Source organism: Odontomachus brunneus, unplaced genomic scaffold (genome assembly GCF_010583005.1).
Source record: "Odontomachus brunneus isolate Ranch 3 - 2012 unplaced genomic scaffold, Obru_v1 Obru_scaffold_108, whole genome shotgun sequence".
NCBI lineage: Eukaryota > Metazoa > Arthropoda > Insecta > Hymenoptera > Formicidae > Odontomachus > Odontomachus brunneus.
The window spans coordinates 1,007,123-1,021,254 of NW_022639558.1; the positions used below are offsets into that span (position 1 = coordinate 1,007,123).

The 14,132-nt window shown below is 42.5% G+C and overlaps 1 protein-coding gene across 17 annotated transcripts in view; it reads left to right on the forward strand.

Moving 5' to 3' along the window:
• LOC116849171 (serine/threonine-protein kinase MARK2-like) overlaps positions 1-14,132 on the forward strand; it is a 126,245-nt gene that overhangs the window by 63,046 nt on the left and 49,067 nt on the right. For 5 of the 17 annotated variants that reach the window (XM_032826073.1, XM_032826074.1, XM_032826075.1 and 2 more), the window contains exon 1: positions 12,454-12,967. The exons of 5 other annotated variants lie outside the window; for them this stretch is intronic. The gene's annotated coding sequence lies outside the window, so the exon portion shown is untranslated. Of the gene's footprint in view, positions 1-9,098; positions 10,258-12,452; positions 12,968-14,132 lie in introns of those variants that run through there. 7 more of the 17 variants (XR_004379093.1, XM_032826081.1, XM_032826080.1 and 4 more) reach the window with 5 other exon arrangements.

Sequence of the window (14,132 nt, forward strand, 5' to 3'; positions counted from 1 at the left end):
AAATTAAATTATTTCTTTTCTCTTTTTCACACTTTTTTCTTCTTCTTTCTTGTATATAGAGAGAATTTTATAGTAAATATTACTGTAAGATTTTAGAACCGAGGAATAGATCGACATTCTACAATAATTTGCTGTCCGTTACATGTGTGCTATTTATATTTGAGTGACTGAAATGCATTATTAAGACACTTGTCATGTTTTCAGCGAAATTTACTGTGCATCTTAGCAAGATAGTATTGACAGTCTATTTTTGCATTACTAAAAACTAACTAAACAGTTAAATCGAAAAGAATTCATACGAAAAAAAACTATAATATTTTTTCTGTGAGAAGACATAGATATTTTTTCCTATGAAAACTATAATATTTTCTCTAATTTGATATATTTTAATATCGTTTGTCTGTGACAATACAATCATATAACGTTTCTTCAACCTTACTTCTGCTCATAGAGCTCACATTGGCATGGCTTGGCAGCTCGAGTTGGGAACACATACCGCACGGATAATTAATTAAGATGCGCCGCTTGCACCTTCGGCCCGACGCGGCCCTGTCTCGTGTGCGAATGTGTGCAGCGCGGCCGGCGTCACATGTGCATGTTAAATGCACATGTCGTGCGTGACTCTTCCCATTCGGAAAAACGAGTTCGCTCTGTGCGGCACGCAACGCTGCTCGGGAGAGATCCCTTTGGCCGAGCTCTCGCTCTCGGAGCGCCCGACGTCATAAAGAACGCCAATGCTGATCGTGTCGAACGTGTGGGAAAGTTGCATCCCGCGTGGGTCGCGAGACCGCACCTTCATGCGTAAAATTTCCTCGCTCGAAGGAGCCAGCTAGTAATCGCAGCTGTAAAAGAATCCACGGATAATCCGGGGAGTCTTGGGAAGGACTCGCAGAGACGTTACCATCATCGTCCGTGCCGATCAATAGATTATTTTCTGTCTTCGTAGCAAGTCGACCGATAATGCGTGATGGATACTTCTGCGTGTCCCGCCTCGAAACAGGCTGTCCTGTCGAAACGAGGAGCATCGCGAGTAGTTTTTCAGCTCGTCTTTGCCTCCTTTTATTTTTTATTGTAACTCGGGAATTATAGTTGATGATTAATTTCTACCTCGTACACAGAGAAAAATACGCACTACATTCAAGTAAATGTCTCACTTATTTCAAAAGTTTCAGAAATTTATGTCTGCCACAAATTTGTCATAAGCATCTAATTTATTTAAAATACATTCCGTTAATACAATTTAATACAAAATACAAATTAATACAAAAATTTCGTTTACTTGCAATGAAAAAGAAAACATCTAATAAATATTTATTTAATGGATACTGATAATATATTCATTTAATCGTCATATAAAATATTTTTGAAATAAGAAAATACACATTTTCTTCAAATTCGAAGAAAACTTTAACTTTTCATGCGAACAATTGTCTCTATACCATTTAAATCAAAGAAGTTAGATTTAAGTAAATATGCTATGAATATTTATCAAAAAAAATATTTACAATTTTTTAGATATTTTTTCTCAGTCGAACCAAATGTTTGTTCGTGAAAGTTTTATAATATTTTTGTAAAGAAAACTAATTGTTCTTTTAAGTTTTTTTAACATGTTTTATGAGTTCAATTTGAGATAGATTATCAAAAGAATATTCTTTGTTGGACACTGCTTAAAAGAAAGAACGCAAAGTGAGCAATTGTTTTCTTTTATGATAGTAAAACTATATTTACCACATATCGAAGTGCGAGCTAAACACGTACCGAAATTATTACGAGTTCAACAGCAACTTCTCTCAACACGCTGCATATTTGTCAGAGGTCAAGCCATGCTCGGTCACGTGGCGAAGGCGGTCACGACGTAACGCGGTCGTGTAACGTATCGTCTAGGCATGTAATATTCATAAAGTTCCATAAGCGCGCTCTTCCTTCCTCCCACCTCCCTCGGATGCTTTCCGGAGGCCCGACAATGCGTAGATCTAATCGCGCCGATACTACTTTCGCCGTTGCCTCATGACTATGCATTCAGGTGCAAAAGTCCGTAAGAACATAATTATCGGACCGTTTCGCGCCCGCGGAAACGCCCGCGTTAATCACACCCGTGAAAAGTAGTATTAAGCTCGACGTGACTCACGATGTTGACTCGAGTCGATAACCCGGATGGCCCCTTTCGTTACATTAAAAAAATTGTGCAATTTCAGCCGATCTATTTACATGAGTAAATTTATTCTTTTAGAAATTGTTTGTTTTCCTTCAATTTCAATTGCACGGAGAGAATATTATAGTTCTCCTTTGTTTTGACATATAAATTTTTTTAAACTTTACCATATTTTTAGCAATTTAGCGAACAGACTGTGTCAGTAAATTTAGATTTATATATAAGAAAATATATATAAATAAAAAAAATATAAAATAAATAATATATAAAATAAATAGTAACAGATATAAAATAAATATAAAATATATATGTAAAATGTTATATGTAAATAAATAGCTCCAAACAAAGCGAGTCCGCGATTTTTCTGTTTCTCGCGAGCTCAGAACGCGCACGGCTGAAATAATCCGTCGTGAATTTACTTCGCTCCTACACCAAATCCTTCGCTCACTCTACGATAATTAGCAGCGAATAGCTTATGAGTATGTATCGCGGGGCTACGTATCGCGTTCAGTCGACCGGTGCACGTTGCCTCTGTGAATGCTTGAGATTTCACCGACGTTTCATACCTTATGCTGCGAAACATCATCTCATGAATTTTTCCGCGTCCGATGAAATCGGCGAAGCAAAGCACTGGAGTCTCGAGGTTGCCGCTCTCAAAGCGCAGAGAGCTCTTCTTTTTTTTTCTTTTTTTCTCAACGCTTTTTCTCTCAACGCTTGTTAATGAGGACACGCGTACAACACGCACACAACACGCGCACAACAGAACCGGGGGATGTAAATTCGATTACGTCCCTCTGCGCTTTCTACTTCGTGTTTCTCGCTTTACGAGAAAAGTAAACGCATCCTGCAGTGGCTTATGTAATTCGGCCGAGCTGCGAGTGATACGACGGCGTGCATGCGCACTTTCACGAAGAATCCGTAATAAGTTGTTTATTGGGAACAACTCGGCCGGTTTTCGTGCAGTTTTCACAGCTCGAAATATAGAAAGTAATAATGAGAAAGTTTCCCCTGGGGGAAACTTCTAATTTATATCACGCCGTTTCCTCGCGCTCCATTCATCAGCTATCTACGCGGCAGACAAAAGTCTATTGTTCGCAAATTACGCCGCGACACGGATTTGACGAAGATCCACGAATGTGCATCGTCGCGGATGCCCAATAATGTAGAGCAATTAAACCGTGAAAACCCTCCAGAATCGCACGAATTCACGTAACCAAGCAAAATCAAATCATTACAGTCTGTAATTTCCAACTCGCGCGTAAAAACGACTAAGCGAGATCGCGAGCGGATGAATTATTGGAGGTCTGTAATCGTATAACGGCAAAGAGCCGGCAGAAATTAACGCAACTGTGTATATGTGCTTTGAATTTACTGCACCTTTCCGCGGCGATGTATCGCGTTCATTATTCAAGCCAGTGCCGCCATCTACCGGTGGACGTTACTGCCGCAAAACAAGGAGAAAGAGGCTGTTATCAGCACTTTGCAAAGGAGCACAAAATTTCTCTCCGGGAGATGGCTCACATATACTCTTGTCTTGCTGGAATTTAATCTTTAAATAATTTCATTATGAAAAAAATTCCATTTATCAGCATCTAAATAAATTCTCGATACGTGGAAAATGTAAACGTGAATTCCCACTATCACTATATTTATTCAACATTCCAAGTTTCCCGGATACCCTCTCGGACACGCAATTCTCGAGTGCGCAATTCTAGCGATTTTCTAATTTATTTTCCGAATACGTTTCTCTGCAATTATACGGAGTTTCCGCTCTTCGATTTCTCGTTTCTGAGAAAGCCATCTGTGCATGCGATTCGATCGACTACTCGATGTTTATGCCGAAGTATCGCAAGTATCTCTACTTGGCAGTACTCAAGTATAGCTCGTCTCGTTTCGCTTGCTCTCTCTTCTCCCTTCGTCTCTCTCTTTCTCTTCTTCTTTTCTAATCCTCGCCCTTGCAACGCACTCGACGTTCGATGCAGCCCGAGACGAGGAGGATAATCGCGGCGCGCGAAACCCTTTAGACGTAAAACTCGTTTGCGATACGCCAAGAGCGAACGGAAGTCGGGAAGGCCTCCTGGCCGCCGGTCTCGAGGTCACTCACGCGATCCTTCGTGGATCGCTAGTCGCATCACGACGATTGTTCCCACGACTCGACAGTCTGGCCGATCCCGAATGAGATCATCGGCGCTGCAGGTGGCTGTAAAAAGCGCCCGGGAGATGGCCGCTATAACCGAAAGCTCGTTCGCCGCCCCGCGGCTTTCAGCCGCGTAACGATCTAATGAGCTCGCCGCGGTAACTTCCTCGTCCCGGTTCCGCTAATCTCTCGATTCATAATCCGGTTCTCATGATACTCCCCGAGAGAGCTCCCCGCGATGGGATATCGCGAAATCATTACGTCGCAAACTCGTATCTTCGAGTCGAGGCTAATCGAGTCGCGGTAACACACGATTAAGTTTGTAACGCCCATGTATTTAACGCCAAATCGATCAATCATACGACGTGTCTACTTTAATTGGCTTTTCGCATCAGAGCGGGACTTCTCCTCTGCCGCTTTCCCAAGTCAACAGCTGTGCAAATCGTAGAGCCGAGTTTACGCACCGTTTAAGATATTCGCATACTACTTGATATGGTTGTTCGGCCATTTGTGGCATTCTTGGATTTCCCTGGGTCTGTAGACTGTAATCCCGGGTATTTTATATTGAGAGAACAAAATATAAATGAAAATTTGTGAGAGGAAAGTTTATTTTATAAAAATAAATCCTATTTCGTAGAAACAAGTTTTATTCCACAAAAATAAACTTTGTATCCGATAAATACATTTTCGAGTATTTGTTTTCTCAATTGCACACGGCGAGAATTTCATGGTAAAAATTACTGCAAACCCTTTTGTAACCTAGAAATAGATCGACATTCCGCAGCAATTGATTATCCTTTCACCTCACACGTGCTAATTCTTTTAACTGAGATATACTATTAAAAGATTTGCTACGTTTCTAGCGAAATTCGTTGCGTTTTTATCGAAATTCACATGTGTTTCTCACTCTAAATTTCACATGTGTTTCTCTCTCTAAATTTCTTGAAGTGAAATTTTAATACTCGTAAAATAAAGTGACATTTTTTTTAGTGACTTTTCGTTCCTGCAAAATGAATTCTCCATCCTGAATCGTCGAATGAATATTTTCGCTCAAAATTGAAGAGTGGATCCGATGTTTTCTGTCATCACGAAGAAACTTTCTATAGTCACTTTAGTGGACTGAAATATTCGCTGGAGTCGGAATTCATCCTGATCTTGAGGGAAATATTCACCCTTGCAATTTTTAGTGTCAATATCTTTACTGTTGCCTCGAGTGAAAACGCCACTCTCCGCTCGTTTCGAATGACATTTCACCCCAAGAAATTTTGAGAATACAATAAGTCCTCGTTATAAGCCCTCTTGCTATACAAGTCCGTTCCCCTCCACATATATTTTCACTAACACTACTCATTACAACATACTGAGCAGTTGCGCATCAATCGCATACATACACAGCTCAGCACAGCTGATCATATTAACAGCTGTGTTCAGTATTTTGCATCTGTACATACGGTAGACGGCGATTAAAAACCTTTTCTAGTTGTGGAGGGGAACCCAGTGTTATACGTCCGTCTCTTTTATATATAGACACCTCAAAACCAGTTTTAACAAAGTCCTACAGTAGCAAGATAGACAGTCCATTTCTTGCGCTATTAGAAACGTCATAAAATTGAAAGAAGAACTTATATGAAAGAAAAGAAAGAAACTGTAATATCCTCTCCGTGTAGACTCGAAAGAGAGAAAGGAGGGGAGGGAAGAAAGAGGCCGAGAGGTTCGTCTACGTTAACGCTCCGCGTAATCTGTCGAGCGGATCATTATGAAAGAGATTAAGTCCAATTCGACGCGAGAATAAAACGGCGCACGATGAATACGCTCGACATAGGCGCGCGAAAATATCCGTTTGGCGTCTCGGCGTCTATTCGTTCCAGTCTTATCCGCGCGAATCGCAATCTTACCTCCGCTCTTTCGCGCGTTTACTTTATTTTTATCCGAGTCACACACACACACACGTGTGCTTGACGCGTGGCGTGACGCGTTCGCGCTGCAAACAGTTTGGCCGAGCGATGATGATCATTTCGTAATAGGGAAATATCGTACGAAATTGTACCCCGCGGTCGCCTTTGAAAAGCGATTGCGACAGTTCGGAAAAACGCGGGCGTCGCGCTCCAATTATGTCAGCCTTAGTCATTGGCCGAAGTCACGGTGGCCCCGATAAAAACACTTGCAAAAGCAAGAACCTGCGGCTCCGGATTTCGCGCTTATCGCCGACGACGACGACGACGACGACGAGTCGCGCAATTAAACGTCGTGAGCGCGAGTGAGAGCGTGGCCCGCAGCTAAAGTGGGCCCCCCGCAGGAAATAAGACGGATCGAAAGGCGAGATGAAAATAGACCACCTGCGATCGTTTATGTCATAAAAGCGTCGCTGGACTATTTCCAGAACGACTGTTAACCCGTTCCCCTCCTCTCTCTCACTCTCTCTCTTTCTCTCTCTTTCTCTCTCTCTCCTCATTCCATTCGAGATCTTCCAGGTCGGGCGAGGTAGGACGCGCGCGGCTGGCAGCTAATCAACGCGCAATACCACGGCAGGTCCAATCGGCGCGAGGAGAGGGCGATAAAAAAGGCCGGGGATCGCCGACGATCCTCGTACGCTTCCGCCGCGAGAGTCGATTCGCGCGCGGGTCGCGGATCGCTCGTTACCTTCTCCACGGCTCAGCGAGTCCGGCTTCTCCGCGATCTTATCTCACCTGCGTCCGCGGAACTACCGGTCCGGAGGAAAAGAGGAGAGAAGAAAAGGAGAAAAATGACCTCTCGCGGCTACCTGCCGGGACGCGCTAATCCGCACTCTCTCTCCCGGCCGAATTACGTCCTCGACTTTACCCGTGACGGCGCAATAAACGTGACGGGGCGCCCGACTCGCGCGGACGGATCCGTCTTCTTATCCCGCGATGGCTCGTCTTTATTCGAGGCGCGAGGTAAATATTATCGCGAGATAAGTCGCGCGCAAGTGAATTTTCGCGCGGTACTGTTTTTTTCCATAGGCTCGTGCGGTTGTGCCTGCCACGTGCGTCGCTCTGATATATCAGCTTTGTTGTTGTTTTTGTCTTTTTGTTACCTGGCTCCTTTATTACGGATGATATCGTTTCATCGCACTAATATCATTTATATCGTGCTTGTCGGACGAAAGAATTTAATTTGAAGAAGGTAAAGAGAAGAGAGTGACAGAACGCTATATACGTGACGCAGAATAATCTCGTTGTAGAACGTCGTATATTATATTCTTGCACACAGAAAAACACATACTATATTCCAGTAAATGTCACTTGTTTCGTATCTCACAAGTTTGTCCTGGATATTTCAGTTAGAATGGGCAATCTGCTGACGTGTAGATCGGGTGAAAATAACCCCATTATCGTTCCAAAATGTTCTCCTAAAGTGAGAGAAATAATTTGCGCTTTTAGGAAAGTGCATATACGTGTTTGTGAATTGCGTACAGAAAAATTTTAATAGGAAACATTACTATAGAACGTTGTTGCCGAGGAATGGACCGACATCCTGCAGTAATTTACCGTCTTTTCATTCCATACATTGAGAGAAGTTATTTAAAAAATAAAAAAAAATATTTGCTCCATGGACACTGTGATAACATATTTAATATAAATTCTTTTTAAATAAAACTAATTAAATTAAATAAAATATAAATTCTTACTAAATAAAATGAATAAATGTTTTAATTAAGATTTTAATAAGAAATATATATTTTTTACCTAAAAAATATTGTATGTTAACATAAATAAATATGTTATTAATATCCACTATAAATAGACATTTTTATTTCTTAAATACTTTTTCTCTTAGTGTAAACATCAAGCTTATTTAAAGTATATTTTGAATCCTAGTAAACTTTTAGCATTCCAATAAGAATATCAAATAAAAAAATAAAAATTTGGTTTACTTAATACATAAAAACGAACTTACTATTTTTTTTTAATAAGGTTTCATAATATTGTTGCAAAGAAAATAAATTCTTTTGGATACATGATAATGAGCTCTTCTCAAATTTATGACGAGTATATTTAAAGACTATTGGCAAGAGAGAAAATGTTGTTTATTGAATATAACCATTACTTAGAAGGAGAAAAATAAACTACGCTGTTCTCAGCAGCAGAACGATATTTCTCCGTGTGCATAATTCGATCGTGATTTCTAACGTTCGTTGTGTGTTGGCAACGATTTACGGTTATCGCTCTCGCGTTTATCTACATCTAGCCTTCGCCGGCCGGAAGATCCGAGCCGGTGATCTTCGAGACGCGAGGCTAAAAAGAGAAACGTTATTTCTTTCTTCGTACTTTTCTGAGCGTAACGCCGCCAAGAGAGAGAAAGAGAGAGAGAGAGAGATTCGTCGGCGTGTCGACGAATGGTTACACTTCCTCGCATCTCAACGGTTTCTGAATCCAAAACCGATTTGTCTCGCGCACGGTCATTTATTTACGTTTTACGTTTTTATTAACTCAGCAGAAGTGCAAGGTTTGGCTCGCTCAAAATTCACCTTGTGAATACCTCACACAGAGTAAATCCTATGCGGAGCATAGGACAGGCGTCATCGTCACGAGGAGAAGCGGAAGCAGTCCGTTAATCCTATCTAATCGTCGAATACGTCGCTTTACAATCAACTGGTAATGCACACTTCACTTCACACAAGTCGATATCTGCTTTCCCAGAGCTTATCTCATCGCCGCTCATCCCGGACCGTATTTACACGCCAAGAATTCTCAAGCTGATTTCCGAAATCGTCGAGAGGAACGATTTCCCGATAGGCGATAGAGAAATAGAAAGAGAGAGAGAGAGAGAGAGAGAGAGAGAGAGAGAGAGAGGGGAGGGAAAGAGGGAGATAGGAAGAAATCGTCGTATATTAGTGTAGGGGTGATGTCCCATATTTTAGAACTTCGAAGTTACAATTTCTCAGACAAATAATTGTGACTGACTACACAAACATGATAGAGACAGCCTTGTTCTACGCGTTAGTCCCCGCTGTGATCTTGTTAATCGTACATTTTATAATAACCAAAATTTTGTAATAAATATGCAGCAATGTGGCCACTTTACACAGTAGCAATTATACAGTATAGCGCAGGGTGAAAATTCCACATATAAAATGTGTATCCTGATTAATAGTTCCGGGATCTCCGCGAGAGGTCTTCACAGCCCTTAATTATAGGCCGACTTTACTTCGTCCAGTGTATTCGATTTCAAATATTTTATGAATGACTTTATTCAATTTAACGTTATTCACTCATGGAGGATATTGATACAAAATTTCGGAAATTTACTTCATTACTACTAAATCAGTTTTTTCTATTTCTTAACATTCCGATTTTAAGGAAACTCAGGGAAAAGTATCTAAATGGTCCATTTCGCGATTTTGCATCTACTGTTTTTTTCAAGAATAAATATTAAAAAAGCACATGAGCAACATACGCCTGTGACCATTTAGACCCGGCCTCCCCGTATTCGCAAACAATAATTCAGCATCGAAGGGATTGACCGATAAGTAGCGGCGGCAACGGGACGATAAAGCGCAAAACGGGACATCGTCGTCGTGATTATCCTCTTAACCCGCCCCGAACACGGCGATTCGTTTCGCGATCGGCTCCCGTTCCGATCGATCGATTCCAACGATTCGAGCACGAAGGTCGCGATCGCGCGCAGCTCCCGGGGATAATAACGCGCGCGTCTGGTGAGCGCGGCTCGAGGAACTTTCCAGCTGCCCGATCAGTCTCCCGCGAGACGTCGGCTCCGAGATCGGGGAACGACCATCGATCGTGGATCCGTCGCCGACGGCTCCTCCAATCGTGATCGGCGACGTGATTTTTAATTAGCCGGTATGAACTGTCTGTTGTTGTAAATCGTGCGGGAGCGAATGAGAAGCGCAAAAATCGATCGATACGCGAGGAAGATCGCGCAAAGACGCGAGAGAAAGTGCTTTCTATTGTTCGGTTCGTTGGAATCTGCGATTCTCTGACGGGAGGTACGCCGAATGCCGCGTTTAATTTAAAGTAATGTAAAAGTACCAATGACTGGACGTCAATTACACTGATACCTAACTTTCTATCGTTTTATTATCTTGTTTTTAAATACGGATATTTTGAACTTCCAACGCAGATTATATGTACATATTCAATGTATACAGATATTTTCTTTCTCTTCTAACCAAAAATATCAGGTGTTGCCGGATGTGTTATCACAAAGTGTCAAGAAGATGAAATTAAGAAAAGGGAGTGAAGTTTTTCCGGAGGAAAGGGGTTCATATAGCTCCTTTATTTTTTGCAAGATTCTAAAGAGTAATTATGCAAAATTTGATCTATTTGATTAATCGAAGGGTTTAAAAGTGTATAGAGAATATGCAGACAGACAAACATTATATTATATGTATATATATTGAAAGTTTAAACACACGCACATTTATATTTAAAGACTCAAAGAATAAAAATGTCTAAAATTATGTAATGATCCGGTCTAGTTATTAATGTTCAGGTATTAGTACTTTTACCTTAAAAGTACCAATTCTCAGACACTTACTTAATCCTGGACAATTTTATTTTGGCTAATAAATACGAATATTTAAACTTTCAATGTAGAATATATATACATATATTTGAACGCAAATATTTCAATATTCAATATAGAATGCATGAATATATCTAAATGAATATTTAAATGTTTAACATAGAACATATGTGCGTATATTTTTATATTGAAAGTTTAAGAATTCGTATTTAAAGACCAGAACAATAAAAATGTCCAGGATTAGGTACATGAACGAGCAATGGTACTTTTATTACGTGTTTCTTTCCAGAAACACGTATCTGGAAACAGAACAATCGTTGCTGATCGCTGCACGTTGAATTATCACACGATTACGTATGAGCTGAAAATGAGACGAGTTAACGTAAGCAAACAGAGAGATTCTTTGGCCATGAGCGGAGATAGTTTTTCAACGAACGCGACTCTGCAATTGTGAGAATATTTTAAGGTTTAAACGCGCTCGAAATCGACCGAGCAAGCCGCAAATCAAAAGAAGGTGTGCGATCAATCTGGAATGACTAGCGCATAGCTCTGCGACAAATGCTTTTCGAACGTCCTACGTATCACCTGATTCGAACAGAGTAATAAATGTGGGATATTGCGTTTGTCCAAATGGATGACCACTTTAAGCGTATAAAAAAACTGTTTTCCCGTTCTTCTAAGGTATTTCATCGTTCAATCCGCATGTGAGATTAATTGTGCAAAATTTGAGGTTAATTGTAAAGAATTTGGAGAAATTGTTCGCGATATCGTCATTTTGTGTATCTTTTCGTGAAAATAATCGCGGTAGAAAACGATTCGAATCTTCGAGGTACTCGATAAATAACGTGAGAATTCGAGGCCAAAATTCTAGAACCGTGAAAACAAAGACATAACACGCGAGGGCTTAGTCATACAGATGTTTATTTGCATTTTGGAACTGGTCTCCAAGAACGTCGAGCTGAACAATAATACGGCGTGTATACATCATAAATCACGAAGCGCGCTACACGACATCGTACTAATGCGCACCTAACTCGAGACATTCAGTTCTCGCCCTTCTAGTAAATTCGCACAACCAGTTAATCTCAAACTCGACGATATTTCCTAATATAAATTACATGAGTGTATAGTTGATTATTTTTACTTACATCGTATCTAATCTGTCCGTTGTGTATCACGATATCATCTTAACTCGTCATAACTTCTCCCTCCTCTCTCTCTCTCTCTCTCTTTCTTTTTTCTCAATACATTTTCAAGGAGTTTATTCACTTAAACCAAAGTGCTTAAAATTATACAAAAATCTAATGTGCTATTTATCGCAGTAAAACGCATTCGTAATTGAAGTTTCGATTCATGCGATTTGCCTACACCGTTCATGAGAAATTTAATACTGATTATCGCAATTTTAACTTCTTGGTTCGCCCTAAAAACACATGCCTGATGAACAAACTCCTCGAGCTTGACGGATGACCAGGGGCCGCGAGTGAAATATACGTTCCTGCTATCAGCACTTGCACTTTGAGCTCATTTTACGATAGGCGCTCCGTACACCGATGACGGCGGTGGCTCAGAGTCACGAGGCTCCAACGACGGCGGCGGTGGCGGTGGCGGCGGCGGCTCGTTTCCGCCGGCTGCTGGCGGCACGGTGCAGTACGGTTATTGTCGCCGCATGCGTTCAGGCGCGCCACTCTCCGCTGGCAGTTGACCGGACGGAGCGTCGCGCGCGCCACCATAACCAGCTGAGCCGTGCCGAACTGAGCCGAGTCGGACGAGCGCCAAAGGAGCGCGCGCCGCCACACGCTTCGTCTCTCAGTGACGTCCCGCGTGCGTCAGCGCGTGTGTCACGAGTGTGTGCGCGCCTCGCCACGCCGCATAGTGTTGCGTCCTCGTCTCGAGTAACTTTCCTGCCGACTATACCAACGACCGCGCGGCGGCTTTTCGATTGCCTTGGACCCTCGCGAACGGCCGCGATCGCGCCCGAACTCTTTATCAGCAAGGAACGATAATGTGATCCGTATGCGGCGTGCGAGACGTAGGAGGACGCGAAGGAACGTATCGGAAGAGTCTGTGAACACCGCGGAGTGAGTAACAACGTGTCGTGCGTGTCGTCACCGTTTACCGGGAATTTTCACGGAGTCACTACGCTTGCGAGCTGCAATAGCGTGATTACAGTAAGCTGTGATAATGGTGATAATGTTCGATAGCTTAGCGCTCTGAAAGCCGGCTGAAGCTCCGGGGAAGTGAATCGTTCGTGTGTGAGTGTGTGCGTGTATGTACGATAATATTGCGCGTAGGAATTCCATGTATCAACGACGATAAATGATAGTTGAGCGATAGCGCACGAAACGACGTAAGGATCGTTTCGTGCGTTGTCAGCTGGAATCGTCGAGCGAGAGAAGCGATCGCGACGTTTGCGCGATAATGCAAAATGTTCAGATAACGTGACATCCCGGCAGCGTGAAATAGCGCGACGTCGTTCGGACAGCGACAGGTGAATTCGTAGCGATGCACAACACGCGTACGCGAGAACCGCGGAAGGCTCTTCCCTCTTTTTTCTCTCGCGTCTCGACCTCGCAGCGCACGATGTCGCTTTGGAAGCCTCCAGCTAACAAAAAGAACAAACAGATTCAGATAGCGGTGCGCGCGCGCTTTTGCGACGTTTACACCCATTAGCTTTAGCGTCGCGCGACTTCTGCGCGTTCGGATTTATCTGCGACGCGGACGGAAGAAATGACCCTTTTCTCTTTTCCTCGGCAGGCCCCATTTACGGCAGGTTCACGCGCGAGGCGAATGTAATCTCGCGAGGAGGCACGTTAATAGAGTTTTTGCAATACCGTCTTTCAGATACGATGAACGTTAATTTTCGAGTGAATAACGTTCGGAAATAACGTCGCGCGTTATCTGGACGGCGAACGATACGCACTCTCGTCTTCAGACCCGATCACGTGATCACTTTAACGTTCACCGTGTTTGAAAGACGGTATTGCAAAGACCCTCTAATGCCAATCAATTTACACGATAACTTTTTAATGAATTACTTGTGCGGATGTGATTACGCGTTGCGCGCGTTTCGTTCTTATCGTCTTCGCCGGCTGAATTATCGTCTCGGTTTCGCGAAACGAGCGTGCAGAAATGCGCTTCGAATACACGCGCGCGCATGCACCACCGGCTAAGGCAGAAAACCGGATTCCCGAGCGTGGCCGAAAACGTTCCGCGTTATTAGTTACCGTAATGATTTTCAGCCGCCTCACGGTGGGGTGATCTTTTCTCCTTTTTCCTCTCTTCTCTCTTCTCTCTCTCTCTCTCTCTCTCTCTCTCTCTCTCTCTCTCTCTCTC